This window comes from Saccopteryx bilineata, chromosome 1 (genome assembly GCF_036850765.1).
Source record: "Saccopteryx bilineata isolate mSacBil1 chromosome 1, mSacBil1_pri_phased_curated, whole genome shotgun sequence".
NCBI classification, from domain to species: domain Eukaryota; kingdom Metazoa; phylum Chordata; class Mammalia; order Chiroptera; family Emballonuridae; genus Saccopteryx; species Saccopteryx bilineata.
Genome location: NC_089490.1, coordinates 379,292,260 through 379,309,383, shown reverse-complemented (window position 1 = coordinate 379,309,383; position 17,124 = coordinate 379,292,260).

Here is a 17,124-nt window from a genome sequence, read left to right as displayed (position 1 = left end):
AACCCAGCAAAATGAAGCATAGGTGGGTATGTAGGTAACCCTAAAATCATTCATTTATTTATAATATTTTCATATCTTGGGTGAAAGTCTCCTAAGTACTATCACAGACACAATGATGAACAAGACAGAGAATTTATCTTTGATGAACCTTGAACCATTCGTCTAGTGTGGGAGAAAAATATCTAAATAGTGAGATAAGAATATAATAAAAGTCATAAAAGAATTGTGGTAAAAATATAGCAATGTGAAAGAGAGAGTCTTTGTCTCGTATGACCACTCCTACCACCAGAAACTTGGAAAGATTAATAAAATATACTTACATAAGAACTGTATAACAGTGCTTACCATGCTCAGAGATAAAAATTTAACTTAAAGCATTTCTGTAGTCCATATAAATTTAAGAAAATGAGCAAATAGAAATTCTAGAATTTTAATATTTAAAAACCCAAAAACCAAAGTGAAAACTCAATATACAGTTTTAATCACAAATTCGATACAGATAAAATTAATGAAGTGAAAGATAGGCCAGAAGATATTACCCAGAACAAATAAGAAAGAGGCAAAATGATGAAAAATATAAATATAAAAAGAATACAATGAGCAGGCTTAATATATATATTAGGATTCCTTAAAGGAGAAGTTATAAAAGAAAAAAACCAGGAAAATAATATTTCAAAAATATAGAAGAAAATTAAAAAGATAAGACCAAAAATTAATAAAACAAGAAAAACACAATAGATACTATTAAAAAAGATCAAAATTTGTCTTTTTCCAGTTTTAATTGATAAATAATTGACATACATGACTATATAAGGTATACAGCATGATGGTTTGATTTATATCTTGTGAAATGTTTACCATATTGTGAAGTGATTACCACAATAGCTTAGTCAACATTAGTTATCTCATGTAGATACAATAAAAAGAAAAAATTTTCTCCTGTGAAGAGAATTCTTAGAATCTATCCTCTTAAATTTCCTATATAATATATCATATATATCAAAATTTGGTTCTTTGAAATGACTGATAAAAACTGATCAACCTCTGCTGAGACAGATCAAGACAATAAAGAGGAAAGGCACAAATAATTAATGTCAGTGTTGAAAAGGAGAACATCTTTATATATATTGCAGACATTAGCAAACTAATAAGAAGATAGCTATATTCAATAAATTTAAAAATTTAGATGTACTAGACAAAGTCTTAGAATAACACAACTTACCAAAACTAACAAAAGAAGAAATTTAAAAATCTAAATAATCCTACAGCTATTAATATAGTTGATATTTTAATCTTTTCATGTATAAAATGTCTTTGATGGCATCAAGCAAATTTTTATGAAATATTTAAAGAAAATACAATCCAAACTTATACACACTCTCCCAGAAAATAAAAGCATGAACACACTTCCCATTTTATTTTGTGAGGCTAGAGCAGGGGTTCCCAAACTTTTTACACAGGGGGCCAGTTCACTGTCCCTCAGACTGTTGGAGGGCCGGACTATAAAAAAAAACTATGAACAAATCCCTATGCACACTGCACATATCTTATTTTAAAGTAAAAAAACAAAACGGGAACAAATACAATATTTAAAATAAAGAACAAGTAAATTTAAATCAACAAACTGACCAGTATTTCAACAGGAACTATGGGCCTGCTTTTGGCTAATGAGATGGTCAATGTGCTCCTCTCACTGACCACCAATGAAAGAGGTGCTCCTTCCAGAAGTGCGGCAGGCCCAGATAAATGGCCTCAAGGGGCCGCATGCAGCCCGTGGGCCATAGTTTGGGGACCCCTGGGCTAGAGCAATCTTGATTCCAAAATCCAATGAAAGCAGTATGAAAAAATTACAGGCTAATTTTACTCATGAACATGGGTAAAAATTCTAAAGAAAATACTAATAAGACAAAGCCAAGAATAGGTACAAAGAAAACCCATCATGTCCAAATGTGGTTTATTCCAGGATGCAAGTGGAATGTTGCTTTAACATCAGAAAATTGGTGTAATTTTCCATTTTAACAGATCAAAATGCGGGAGGAAGCCCATATAGTCATCTGAATACATGCAGAAAAAAAGCATTTGCTAAAATTCAACTATTCACTATTAAAATCTTAGAAACTAGAAAGAAGGAAGCGCGGAAGGAATCTGGTAAAGAGTAACTACAATGAAACCTGTAATGACTGAGGTAAAGGTGATGCTTTGAAAATGTCCCCTTTGAGACTGTAAACAGAACATGAACGTCCATCATAACAGTGTCCCGGAAATCCCATGTGGGCAAGGCGAGGAAAAGAAATAAAAGGAATAAGGACCAGAAAGGAATAAATAAAATTTTCATTATTTATGGGTTATATTATTATCTACATAGAAAAGCCGTGGGAATTAGCAGATAGTTTGTAGAATTTAATAAAGTTTTTACAAGGTTGCTGAATATAAAGTCAACACAGAAATTTGAGTTAAATTTTTATATCCAAACATATACTTTTATAAAATAAAATAATTAAGGATAATGTTCACACTAGATTTAAAAAAATATCAAACTCCTAGAGGAAAATTTAACAAAAATGAGCAAGACCTCTATGAAAAACATTATAAAATATTACTGAGAAGATTTAAAAACCTAGATTAAAAGAAAGACTTCTATGTCAATGAACTGAAACACTCAATATGTTAATGTCAATTCCCCCTAAATTAAGTTATGAATTCAGTAATAGTCCCCAACAGAATTTTATAAGAAATTAACACACACTTTCTAAAATTTATATGGAATTTCCAAGGTCCAAGGACCTTCTCAGAGAGGAAGTGCAGCGTTGGAGGACTTGCTCCACCATGTATTGAGTCTTACCATAGAAGTACAGTCAGTCATTAAGACTGTTGTTTTCATTCAAAGATATAGATAGAAGTAGATGTCACTAGTGTTTTCCAATATTTGGGTATCTTCCCCTTCCAGGACATGGCAGACAGGCATTTCACAGCCCCTTTTAAGTGAGCCTAATGTTCTGACTGGTTCTAGCAAGTGGGTGAGGATTTTCCAGTCTCTCCACTCTGGATGGAGAGTGCTCCCAGGGACACAGACACTTTACCTCACGAAGGACAGTCTTCCTGACACACCTCCTGCTTCACCAGTGATCTGCTAGTGAAGCAGAAATAACTTTATTATGTTAAGCCATGAGATGTTGGGGTTTATTACCCAAAACAAAACAAAGCCTGTTTTATTTTATCCAATATACAGCAAACCAATGGAACACAAAAGAGCATCTGGGGAGAGAACTGTCTGTATGCAGAGAGTTGATTTTTCAACAAAAAATAAAAATTAGTAGAGAAAAAAAATAATCTTAGTATGACTGGATAATCTATTTGGAGCTGGGGGGGAGGGGAGTGAATAAAACTTGTCCCTACCTCACACCATACACAGAAATCAATTTTGATGGATTCTTAACCTTATCTGGGAGACAACATTGTATAAAACTTTTAGAAGAAAATATGGGCGAATTCTCTGTAACTCAGAAAAAGGTGTTCTAAGTAAAAAACAAAAATTATTAACTCTAAAGGAAAAGAGAGTTAAGTTGTGTTCTATTAAATTTCACAAGAATAAGTTTTATTAACAAGAGAAAATAGCAGGAGGGATTACCTAAATTGTAATAATAGCTATCGCTATTACATATGATTACATTATGGACTAAATTTATTGTCTTAATTTTGTATAGTTTTTTCCCCCAAATATTCTATGATGAATATGGATCTCTTTTATAATAAGAGAGAGGGGAAAAAAAGTTATTAGTTTTCATTTGTTATTTATAATCAAGAACAGGCAATTCAAAAGCTGATAATATCAAATAAGAATTTTCCAAACTTTATTCTTACTTGTTTGTTAACCCAAAGGAAAGAAATCTTGATAGTGGAATTGCAGCAAGATGGAGATGCGATTTGATGGAAATCGTGGCCTTTCCTGTCGCTCTTTTCCATTTAGTTGATGTAAAACATCATCAAGGCAGCCTGATACCACTTTTTAAAAGCCATCTGTTGTAGATTCAGTCTCCATTCCTGGAGGAAAGTGTGCCTCTTCTATTTCTGGCCTCCTTTCTCTGATAGAAAATACGTTTGGTCCAAGTGTCTTCCAGGGTATTCCTCAGACCTGGAGATGCGAGGACACAGGCCCTGCTCCGGGCGGCTGTCCGTCTGGCTCCCCGTGACGGACACTGGAGCCTCTTCCTTTGGTCATACCACTCCAGGCCCTTTGTAAAACCTTTATTAGATACATCTTTGACCCTTAGTAGCCTGGATATAAATTTAAGATCTAAAGCACATGTAAGGATATACTTATTTTTCACTCCTGGTTTTTATAGTGTTATTGGCTCTTATTTACTCATTGAACATTTATTGGGCATGGGTAGTAAATGCATCATAGACCACGGCTCTCAGGAGCCCTGAGGATTCACTACCTAAATACTGGAGTCTGGCAAAAACAAACAAAATAAAAACTATATAATTGTAGACCTGAAATTTATATAACGTTATTGACCAATGTTACCCCAGTCGATTTAATAAAAAGAAAATAAATAAATGAATAAATAAAATTTTTAAAAATGGAACAGGAACGTGGAGGATGCAGGTCAACCCAGAGACAAAGAAGCTGTCAACAAGCAGACACGGCAGGGCCTTTGAGATAACTGGGCTTTAAATGGGTCCTGAGATTCTGAGGCACTCACCAGGGTCAGAAAGAAGGCCCTGGGCCCTGGCCAGTTGGCTCGGTGGTAGAGTGTCGGCCTGGCATGCAGAAGTCCAGGGTTCGATTCCCGGCCAGGGCACACAGGAGAGGCGCCCATTTGCCTCTCCACCCCTCCCCCTCTCCTTCCTCTCTGTCTCTCTCTTCCCCTCCCGCAGCCAAGGCTCTATTGGAGCAAAGATGGTCCGGGCGCTGGAGATGGCTCCTCGGCCTCTGCCCCAGGCGCTAGAGTGGCTCTAGTTGCAACAGAGTGACGCCCCGGAGGAGCAGAGCATCGCCCCCTGGTGGGCGTGCCGGGTGGATCCCGGTCGGGCGCATGCGGGAGTCTGTCTGTCTCTCCCCGTTTCCAGAAAAATACAAAAAAAAGAAGAAAGAAAGAAAGAAAGAAAGAAAGAAAGAAAGAAAGAAAGAAAGAAAGAAAGAAAGAGAAAGAAAGAAGGCCCTGGGGAAGGACAGGCAGAGAGCTGGCAGAGCACTGAGAGCAGCGCCCCCCTCAGCCTCGTTGGTGTCTCCCAGACACTGACTACGCCACGGAAACCACGCCCGGCACTTCATACACACGATCTCGTTTGATAGTCACCGCAACCCTGGGGTGGAGAGTAGTATATCACATTATCCCCTTTTTGAAGGTAAGGAAACTGGGACTCAGAAGGAGTTGGGTAATCTGCCCCAGGTCCCATGGTTAGAAGGGGGTGGCATTGAGTCGGGAACCAATCTGTCAGACTGGAAATCCTCGCCTCTTCTTCTATGACAGTAACTGCCGCTCTGGGCGCTGACTGTTATTCATCGACTTCTTAATAAGATATTTCCATTTCACGCCCTTTGGAGGGAAACCAGGAACCTTGATTTCAGGAGACCATCTGTGTCTGGCATCAGTTGCTTTAGGACAGCTTCCTGTATTTGGTACATTGCTCCCAGTGAAGTGGGGACACAGTGGTCCCTGCAGCAACCCTGTCATGAGGACCCAGTGAGATCGTCATGCATACAAAACTCCTGATTCTGAGCAAGGCGCAGAGGAGGCTCTCGTTATTCTAGCTTCCATGATGCTGTCGTTTCCTCGGGCCCCGGGACTGCCAGCTCTCCTTACCTTGACAGGTACCAGGAAAAACTTCCAAGCAAATACAGATGCTAACTGTTTCCTAGATTCTGATGCCGACAGCTTTCAGGAGCATCTCCCGTCCTCCCATGTGTCCATGTCCTGGGTGTTCTGCAGGTGTGACACTGATGTCACCAAGTCTCTAGACTCTGAGCTGGCTCACTATCACTGAGCTTTCATGTCACAACAGGAAAATGATGAGACAGTGACTGGTGCCTCAGTAAGAAACTCCAACAAGTTTCTATATCAGATCCTAGGAATGAGACGGTGTCATGAAATACAACAAGAAGCTAAATGATCAAATCTGGAGTTAGGCAAATCAGGGTGTGAAGGGTGGCTCTGCTCTTTCCAGCTGTGTGACCTTGACTGAGTTGCTTAACTTCTCTGAGCTTTTATAAATAACTGAATAGTAATAGCTACTTCACAGCTTTGTTTGGAGGACTACTACATGGTATAATGACGTCAAGAGCTTAACACAGAGCCTGGTTCATAAGAAACACTAAATACATGCTCATTATTATTATTAATGCAAAACAACAAACTAACAAATTCTACTATGAGGTTTGTCTTACAGGTTAATAAACAATTACCGTAAATGACTTTCCTCCCTGACTGTCTTTGAGCAGATCAGTCAGCTGTTGGAGTCTTGCTCAGGGCAGCGTGCCCTGGTGTGCATACGTGCAGGGGCTTGGCAGGCCCGGGGGCCAGCAGCTTAAACAAGCTGTGTTAGCCAAGCTCACGAGATGAGACATTGGAAAAGTCTATTTGAAATGTGTAAGTAAAAAGTAATTGGGCAAGAAGGTAGAATCAGGAGAACTGACTCACTCTGGGCCTCAGTTTCCCCATCTACATGAGAAGGGCGCTAGACTACATGCTGCTCTCTTGCATCTCTGACCTTCAGGTAAAGCCCTCTGATTCTGCACGGACGGTGCTTTGCTCACGGGTGCATACAGCAGCTCCTAGTCCTGTATCACCTGGAAAAACTTAATGTCTGATGCCCTTCTCGGGATGGAGATTTGCAGGGCTCATACAAGCCCACCAGCTCTCCATTGCCTACTAAATCGCCCTAAGACCAATTCCAGCATCTCCCAGCTCTCTCTGTATGTAACCATGGAAGACAAAATATCTACTGGGCTTCCCGGTCCTTGCAGAGAGGAGAAATCTCTAAACAAGCGTCCTGTTGGTTTCCAGCATGAACTGCCCAAGTTGTTTAGAAGAAAATTTCCTTTTTTTCTTCCACAGCTTTGGCGAATCATTCTTTTGCATTTCCCGGGAGAAAAAGTGGACAATAAAACTTGGCTCCCAACCCCTCCCCCCCCCCCCCTCAGTGAAAACTTGCTTTTGGTTTAAGGAAACACTGCCACCTGGTGGAATGATGTTGAAATAACTAGACTGAGAGTGATGGACTTCACTGAAAGGGAAAAGTCACAGAACCCCATAAAGAACTGGAAGGGTCCTTAGAGCTTGGATCCAATTTCTTTACTAAGTAATGAAATGTTGAACAGAGATGGTTTGTGAATGTCAAGGCTAGGACCCAGATCCGCTGACCTTTTATGTGAGTAATGCAGCCCTGTCCCATCTCTATGATCCCCTTGACGTATACTTACCCCATGCGTTAGCTTAAAATGAATTAATAATCAGGGCTCTCACAGTCACAATCATTTTCATCCTGTGGGTCCCCTCTTGGTATTTATCAACTTCGTGGGAGGCAGAAGAGAAAGGCCAGAGGAGTTTTCAGCTGGCAACTGGCCCAGAGAGAAGGCATATCAGAAACCAAAGGGACAGAGCGTGGAGGAATTTGGGAACTGAGAATTCTGGTATGTTTTTTTATTTGCAACTCAAGAGTCAGCAGTTGTGATGGAGCTTGATCAGTCAGCTCAACCATTCTAATTTTGGGGCCAGAAAAAGTAATATGACATAAGGGGGGGGGGCTTTCACATCTGTTTAGAATATTTGGGTCGTGAAGATAGTAAGGCATTGAGTTATGAACAGAAATCCTGATTGTTTTTGCAAAGTGTGAAAATCTATTATTGTGTTATGAGCCTTCTTATTCTAGGTACAGTCATTTCCCCTCCTATATTTGCATATCACTTTGCTTTAATCTATTTAAAATAATTTAACGCCTATGAACACCCTATAGTGGGAATAATCAGTCATTACCAATCAGGAAATGGAGGCTCAGAGAAGTTAAGCAATTTTCCTGAGATCACACAGCAACCAATGACAACACTGACGCTTGAAAGACGAGAAGAAACTTGATACTGAAGCTACTATGAGCAAGATGAAGTGCACAGTGCTTGTGACACAGCCCTCCATGGCTTCTTCACTGGGGTGTAGCTAGACGACATTCACTCACTTCTTGATAGTCTAGCTCGACAACTAGAGAAGCACCGTGTTCCTCTGACTGCCACATCCTATTGTTCGTAGCTTGACCGTAGAACACACTGGAAAGTCATATGGCATACATCTTAATTTAAAACCGGTATGGAGAAACTCTGCCAAATATCACAATGTCTTCTCTGAGACGGAATGACTTGCAGAAGTACTCACTGTAGCAGAGGCCACTAGCCTGGGTCCACGGACTAGGAAGAGAGCCTTCTGTCCATTCACTAACTAAACCACTTCCAGTAATCTGTTTATAAGTGCCCCAACAGAGAGGATTCTATGTGCCTTCTCATTTTTTTTAAAGATTTTATTTACTGATTTTAGAGAGAGGAGAGAGAGAGCAAGAGAGAGGAAGGGGAGAGGGGAGGAGGGAGAAGCAATTGCTTCTTGTATGTGCCTTGACCGTGCAAGTCTGGGGCTTCAATCCAGCGAACTCAGCATTCCAGGTTGATGCTTCACCCACGGCACCAGCACACGTCAGGCTGGGCCTCCTCATTTTATGAATACAAGAGCTGCTTTGCTGGCCCTCACCTATAAACACTGCAGCCAAAACTCAAGTCCTCAGACACTTCTCTTCTGTGTCACATCTCTCTCCCTAAGCAGAGTAATCCAGTCTCGTGCCTTCAGGTGCCGTGTATCTGTTGCTGATTCCTAAGTTCACACACCCGCAACCCGCCGTCTCCCTCTGCACTTCAGGCTCATGTACGCAGCTGTCCACTCAACACGTCAACGTCTTGGGCATCATAACTAGCATGTCCACGTCAACACTCTTGGTTTTCCCCAAACACTATAAATCAGCAAACACTACAAATCAAACGCTACAGATCAAGGTTTGCTTTATTGTTTTGTTAACCTGGGGTTAGCAAACTTTATTCTGTGAAGGACCAGATAATAAATATTTTCATCTTTGCGTCCATGCAGTCTGTGTCTAATCTACTTGCCTCTGCAGTTGTGCAAAAATAGCCATAGGTGATATAGAAAACCAGTGGGCAGGCTATGTGCCAATACACTTTACAGAAACACGTGGAGGACCAGATTAGGCCCACAGACCATACATAGTTTACTCACCCCTGGTCAAGACTTCTAAAACAGTGATAGGGAAATGCAGATGAATACAGGTTAAATTTTGAAATATGTCAATAACCAATACATTGTGAACGGCACAAACAATGGAATGCAAAAAATTCTGATATTTGAAAACTGTTATTGAATTCCATGAAGAAGTTGCTCGTGTCATTGACAAATGATTGATAGCGCCCAAAATACAGCTTTGTTTCACTTTTTTTCTGACTTATTAGCATAAAGGGAAATATCACCTTAAATTCACATGAGAAACTACACTTGTGCGTGGATAGAAATAACAGGTTGGCTCCGCTCTGGATGCAACATCCCATAGCAAAATCAACAAAAGCATTCTGTGGGAATCCATTGGCTATAAGGAATTTACAGTAAAGACTATATTGTCTCATTTGGAGTTATTTGTAAATTGTGTCTACACTTATTTATGTGAAATAAATACTTACCTGAATACCACTTTATTTATGAACTTCAAATGATTTTATTAAGGCCTGGACCCGGGAACACAGGATTTTGCACCTTTGAGAACAAAGAATGTGCCCTAAACAGCTTTTGTTCTTTCCCCGCCATTCACCTGGGCCTATCCATGTGGCAGCTCAGCGAAGGTCCCCAAGGAACACAGCCCAAGATCACAGGGGAGTCTCCAGTCTGGAAGCCATGGGATCTGCAGGGCCCCACGTCCCCTTCTCAAATTCAACCTCAAAGGTCCCATCAGAGACACCTACCCTGATGTCCTTACCTACCCTTCCTGGGAGGTGAATTCTGTTTTCCACCCAAATTTGGTACATGGTCGAACAATGGTTGTTACACATGAAAATAATTCTGCTGCACAAAATTTGGGTCATGTGGTCACATTCTCCAACTGCATTATTTCTACCCCCGTGACCAAGAAGTTCATTGATGAGAAGGGTTTAAAACATTGACCAATAAAATTCACGAAGATCAATGAATGATTTAGGAGATTCTTTAGACTGAAAAAAAAAAAATACTGAAACCATTCCAAAGATGTTACTATTGTTCCTGAAGAACACAATGTCTGGCCAGGACTGTGAATCCAGCCAGTGTGAACGTTGGGTGATTTTAAGTCTATTTAGAAAAATGCAACCTAGTACCAGGACCATGAGAGATACCACTGGGGACAGTGTAGTCAAACAGTCAAGAACGGCGCCCTGGAACTAGAAAGACTGTGTGACGTTCTAGGGCATCTGTGGCTTCCTCGTGTTTCGTGTTGGTTTGGGACCCTTTCATCAGGCTGTGTGCTCCTCCTGAAGGCAGCAGGTGTGTCTCCTTCTCACCCCGAAGGGCTAATACAGCGCTCAGCATGATGCAGGGCTCTCACTGCACAGGAAAGAAAGGGGTTCCTCACAATTATTGGGTGGTGACTTTGCATCCCCAACCACGTCCCTGGGAAAGAAAAGGTACAGGTGTCCCGCTCACGTCCCTGGGAGAGAAAAGGTACAGGTATCCCGCTCACTCTTGCACAGAGAAAAAAGCAGCTTTTGTGTTAGCTTCGTCACCACTAGAGCTGGCTTCCGACCCCCTGCTCTACTCTATGTGACCGTGAGCAAGCCCTCTTGCCAAACACCTCCTCAATCGCTCCAGTTTACCCATCCTCATCCACACCTCGCTGACGTAGGCAGCTGTCACCTCCGTCTTGATGTCTGGAGCAGCCTTCTCTTGGCTTTCCCCATCTCCAATCTTGTCCCTTCCACTGTAGTGTCCCCACAACAACCGGAATGAGTTTTTGCAAAATAAGTCTCATCGTTTCATTCTATTGCTTTCTCCAATATAAAATGCAGGTTCCATAACAGAACACGCAAAGACCAGGACCTACTCCCGGACCTGGTCCCTGCCGAGCTTTGGGCTGCACACTCTTTGTTCTGGTCACATTTCCCTTCACTGACTCACTTACACAAAGCCCCTTCCTGCCTCTGAGCCTCCATTCGTGCTTTTCCTCCCTCTCTCCCCCAACTTATGCCTCATTTCGTCGGGCTGGCTCTTACTAACCTGACAGACCTGATGCAGTGCCCCTGGGAAACATGTCTGACTCCCAGACCAGCACACAGCGTCTCACACTACTTTTTCACGACACTTGTCTCAAATGTTCTTAACAAATCATTTATAAAATTATGTGTTTAATGTCTGTTACCATTGGCTAGAATAGCCACTTCAAGAGCCCAGGGACATGGCTGTCTGCCTTCCCCAGGGTCCTCACCACCTTGTACACAGTAGGTGCTCAGTAAATGAATGAATAGCTGGAGAACCTTTAGTCTCTAAAACTGCTTTCTCATTTACAAAAGACAACCATGCCCACTTCACAGGATTGCCAGGAGGATTGACTCCAATGAGGCACGTTAAAACCCTACCATGATGTCTTGTATAAGGAAGGCACTTAATAAATGTTTGTTGAGTGACTGTAAGTACTACAGCTTCTAAAATGGCACATCTTTAAATGGGTCTAGTATGAAGACTAGGCTGGTAATTAGCACCTGTGAAGGTTTCTTTATTAGGTGATTAATGCAACATAAACCTCAGGTGTTGAGGCTAAGGTGTTATTAGGACAGTGCTGTTGATTGGCACTTGTCAGGCATGGGCAGTGGCCCCGTGCCAGGTGGGGACATGTGGTATTGTTGTCCTGAGGGATGGGTTCACCACTGGCTGGGGAGATAGACAGATGGGGGCTTATCTATGGCTGGGAGTGCAGAGGGAATTCTGGTGTAAAAATAAAGGCACAATAATCATCTAGGCTGGAGACTTGGAAACCCAGCCTAAGACTCAAACAATTATCTCTTGCTGTTTCTTAGGAATGTCATAGATGGCGAGTTCACTCAAAGACGTGGGATCCAGGACAGAGTTGATCCAACACAGAAACTGGGAGGCTGGAATTCCAGGACAGTGAAAAGGAGGTTGGAAAACCCAAGAAGACAAGGGAGCAGCCGGCAGGAAGGGCCAGGGAGCAGCGTGGAGGGTTCTGGGAGGAGGTGGGGCACCGGGGAAAGACGAGCTGCCAGACTATGGGATGGGAGGAGCACAGTGTGAGAGTGTTGGAGGAAAGCGCTGGGAGAAAAACTGAGGATAGGTATTTGGAAAACAGAATGAAGGAAAAATGAGATGGTTGTAAATGCCGAGGTGAGGTGGGAGCAAGAGAGGAGGACGAGGAGTAGTAAAAGAAGGATATATATTCCTAACACATCATGTGGCTCAGCTGTGAACACTGTTTGTCTAGTTATTATGTAAATACTGAGCGCTGACTTACCCTAAAATGGTAATATCACTGCTGGGAGATAGGAAGTGGGGTTAAGTGTGTAAGGGTGGGCATGGGCCCAGAGGGAGGGGGACACATGAAGTGACCTAAGTCTTCGTTTTTAATGGCACACTCAACAAACTCAATAAATAGATAGATAGATAGATAGATAGATTGATAAGAAAAGCCATTTCTGCATGATTTTGAGAGCTATGGGAGAAAGACCCAGGAGAGCCCTAGAAGGAGCCCAGAGCACAGGGCTGGGAAGAAGGGGAGGCTACGTCACCACCGGTCATTCTAAGCCCTTGGTATCACTTGAATGGTTAAACTACAGACACGTATTTGTTTGATAAAATAAACAAATAACAATAAAATAAAAATTACAATGGATGAGAAGTGGTCAACAGTGTCTGAGTGATTTATTTTTATTTTTATGTATTTCTCAATGTTTTTCATTGTCCACCTTTATATTTCATACAAAAGGAAAATACAGTCAACTTAAATTTTTTTTTCATCAATAAAGAGAGGGAAGAAAGGAGAGAGAGAGAAGCATCAATTCACTGTTCCATTTAGTAGTCATTGATTGCCTCTCAAACATCCCGACCCAGGATCAAACCCACAACCTCGGTTCTCCAGGATAATGTTTTATTCACTGAGCCACCGGGCCAGGGCTGAAATCAACTTTTGAAGCCTAAAGAACACCAGGCTTTTACAGGAAGGGAAATGGGACAGCATGGGTTGGAGAGAATTTGTAGAAGAGAGAAGGTTTCCATGGTGATGGATTGGGTGATGAGGGTTACATCTGGTCTGGAGGAACCCCTTCCTTCCTCCACACCCCCACCCACCAGAATCCCATCTGCGAATCACTTTAGTATCCAGGTCCCCCCCCCCCCAATTACAGGACTCCAGGGGCTGCCTGCACCACCTCCTCGCTGTGTCCCAGCACTGAGTCAGTGGGTAATGTGTGTATGTCTCCTTTATTTCTGACATGTTGCTGTCAACAAGAGTCAGTCACAGTGCACTGTATGCCTGCGTAATTCCCCTTCACAGCACCCAGCTCCGGGCATGGGCAATTAGGCGCTAAAAATACTTAATGAAGATGCAGAGGAAAGGTAGTAAAACTGCAAGGTTAAACACACGAGTTGTTGAGTCTCCTGGATTGCGCTGAAGCCTAGCTCCACACCTACGGGCTGCTGGTTGCAGGACCCTGGGCAAGGGCCTTCCCCCTCCAGGTTTACTCACCTGTAAAGGAGGAGCCTAGGAACCTCCATCACCGGGCGGTTGTGAAGATTCATTGAGATAATGCACAGTACCTGGCACATAGGAAATGTCTAATAAATGCCACCAATTTCAATTATCTGCACTCGTTTGTGGTTTGAATACAGTAAAGTCACCGCAATCCGTCAGTGTCAGCATGCATGCCATCGCCACACTCCACACGGGCAAATACGTATTTTTAACTAATTTTGGTTTTTAACAAACATTTACCTTTTATTTTCAACATTGTTGGAAACAGTTAATAGTACTGAAAGACTTCCAATGGCGGCAACAAAGACAGACAAACCAACCAAAACATCCCAAGTCCTGTTCCAGAGGCAAGCACGTTCACCGTTTTTTGTTTGTCCTTCTGGTATTTGTACCCATATTTCTAAATAATGTTCCTATGTTGCTATTAGACATGGTCAGTGAAGGTTTAGATTTATCTCTCTTATGCCCCAGCATCCTTGTCCCTCCAAATGTCACAAGGTTGGGTTGAACCAGTGATTTTCAGCTGGTGTGCTGCAAGAATTTTTAAAACATGCAATACCTGACGACTTAGTCAGGGGGGCTGACCTCTTTTCCCTTAGATTGTCAAATTAAAAAACACAACAGCCAACACAACATGAGCCATCTGGTGTAAATGAATCAAAATTATACCTATTTTTTTTTTTTTGTCAGAGCAGCAAAAAAAAATCTAGTTATTGGTTTATGTGTGCCATGAGATGAAAAAGGCTGCAAATCGCTGGGATAAGGCACTAATCAGTGTTTACATTTTAATGAGTGTGTACATATTTATCGGTCACCAATTAATCAAGTAGTGCAGCATGATTGCATTTCCTTTCTTGAAAGCTTTGCTTGTTTGTTTGTTTGTTTTTCCAGGATTTGGGCAGTTGCTTTGTTTACTTTTCATTTGCCTGATTTTCTTTGTGCCTTTTATTATGTTTTACAAATGTTCGAACATATCTGTTACACACGTTTTTGCGACTACTCCCAAATGCTTAAGCTGATCAGATCTTCCTTTTGTTTTTTCCCCAGGTGGTGCTGTCCCATCCTTGTCACCCTGGACATGTTCTCGGGACCCCTTTGGCTTTGTGTGGCGTCCTTATCTCCCAGGTCCCCTTTCTTCTACTTTCTTGATTTATGTCCTTGTTCTGGTGAAATACATCTTCCGATACTTTCTGAGCTTAGGTTCCCATCAGAGAATGTCTGACAAGGTTCTAATTCCTCCTTCACATCAGGTTTTTGGTTGAACCAGATAGAGAATGCTAGCTAAACATTTTCTCTTAGAGTTTTAAAGCATTACTTCATTTCTTTTACCATCCATTATTGCAATAGAAAAGTCTGGTGGCATTCTGGATTCAAGTCTTTTGTATGGGACCCATTTTTTCTCTCTGAGGGTGTTTAGAATCTTCTTGTCCTAAAATTTCACAGGGAAGGCTTTCAATATGTTTTTTTCTATTTCAAAATCCACTTTGTTGGGTCCCTGGTGGGTCTTTCAGTCTGCAGGCCCGTGGCTTCTTGTTCCAGATGGGTTTCTTATTGTACTTCTGAATCCCTTTCCCCTGTTCTTTTTTTTTTTTTTCTGAAGCTGGAAACAGGGAGAGATAGACTCCCGCATGCGCCCGACCCGGATCCACCCGGCACACCCACCAGGGGGCGATGCTCTGCCCATCAAGGGGCGATGCTCTGCCCCTCCGGGGCGTCGCTCTGTTGCGACCAGAGCCACTCTAGCACCTGAGGCACAGGCCATGGAGCCATCCTCAGCGCCCGGGCCATCTTTGCTCCAATGGAGCCTTGGCTGTGGGAGGGGAAGAGAGAGACAGAGAGGAAGGAAAGGGGGAGGGGTGGAGAAGCAGATGGGCACTTCTCCTATGTGCCCTGGCCAGGAATCGAACCCTGGACTTCTGCATGCCAGGCCGACACTCTACCACTGAGCCAACCGGCCAGGGCCTCCCCTGTTCTTTTTTTGAAACGTCTTTTGGTCACATGCAACCTTCTGGGTTGATTCTCCACTGTTGCTTTTGAAATCTAAAGTTTCATTGTTTCAACATTATCCTTTTAACCTTCTGTTTAATTTTAATTTTGTCATTCATGTTTTAAATTTTGAGATCTTTCCTTCTTTTCTCAATGAATCTGTTTCCATGGTAACTTCTCCTTGTTTTAGGGATGCAATATTTTTGTTTCTCCAGAAACTAATAATTACATGAAAGTTTCTGTGTTTTAATTTACTTCTTTCCTTGACATTTCTCTGCTCCTTACCAAGTTTTTCCTCTTTATTTTATTTTTCTTTCTTATGTTAAAACTTTCATCAAAAGTGATTCTATCTTTCCATAACAAAGACTGTATTGCAGGTGAGAAGCTCTGGGTTCATGGTGAGGTCTGAGCAGCAGGCGTTCTGGAAGCTGACGGGCAGTGAGCTGCCTGTTCACAGGGACGCTGTCAGAAACAAAGTCCTGGGCCTTTTCTCTTGGATGAGTCCACTTCTCCAGAAAGGGGTCTCCCGATCTTCTGCTTGGAGCAGGGTGTGGGTGCTGACCTCCAGGTGGAGGCGCAAGCATTCTGGAAGAGAGCTAGGTCTCACGTGTACACGTGCCCTTCTCCCTCGTGTCCGGGGTGGACTCTCACCCTGCACTAAGGCGCTAGGTCTCACCAAGACCAAAGGGGCAAACAACACAAGTCTCCTGGCTGTTTGGCATGGGAAAGGAAGACCTTGGCATCCAAATTCTCACCTTTTTTATTATTAATTTTAATGGGGTGACATTGATAAATCAGGGTACATATGTTCAGAGAAAACATCTCCAGGTTATTTTGACATTTGATTATGTTGCATACCCCTCACCCAAAGTCAAATTGTCCTCCGTCACCTTCTATCTGGTTTCCTTTGTGCCCCTCCCCTCCCCCCACCCCCTCTCTCCCCTCCCTCCTCTCCCCCCCACCCCACTCCACCCCCGTAAACCACCACACTCTTGTCCATGTTTCTGAGTCTCATTTTTATGTCCCACCTATGTATGGAATCATATATTTCTTAGTTTTTTCTCACTTACTTATTTCACTCAGTATAATGTTATCAAGGTCCATCCACGTTGTCATAAGTGATCCGATGTCATCAATATTCTCTACATCCTGCTCTTTCTTGCCACCTGCCGCAGCGCCTGATATCTCCAAGCCTCGGCCTTTCTGTGGTTCTGACCAGCAAAGTAGCCTGCTCCCCCACTGGCACCAGCCTTGCTCTGTTTCTCCCTCCTCTGCCATCACTTACATTATTGCTTTCTCTGCTCTGGCAAGTTCAATTCTCCTAATATTTGCCCTATCCTTATATTTGTTGAAATGTCTTGTCCA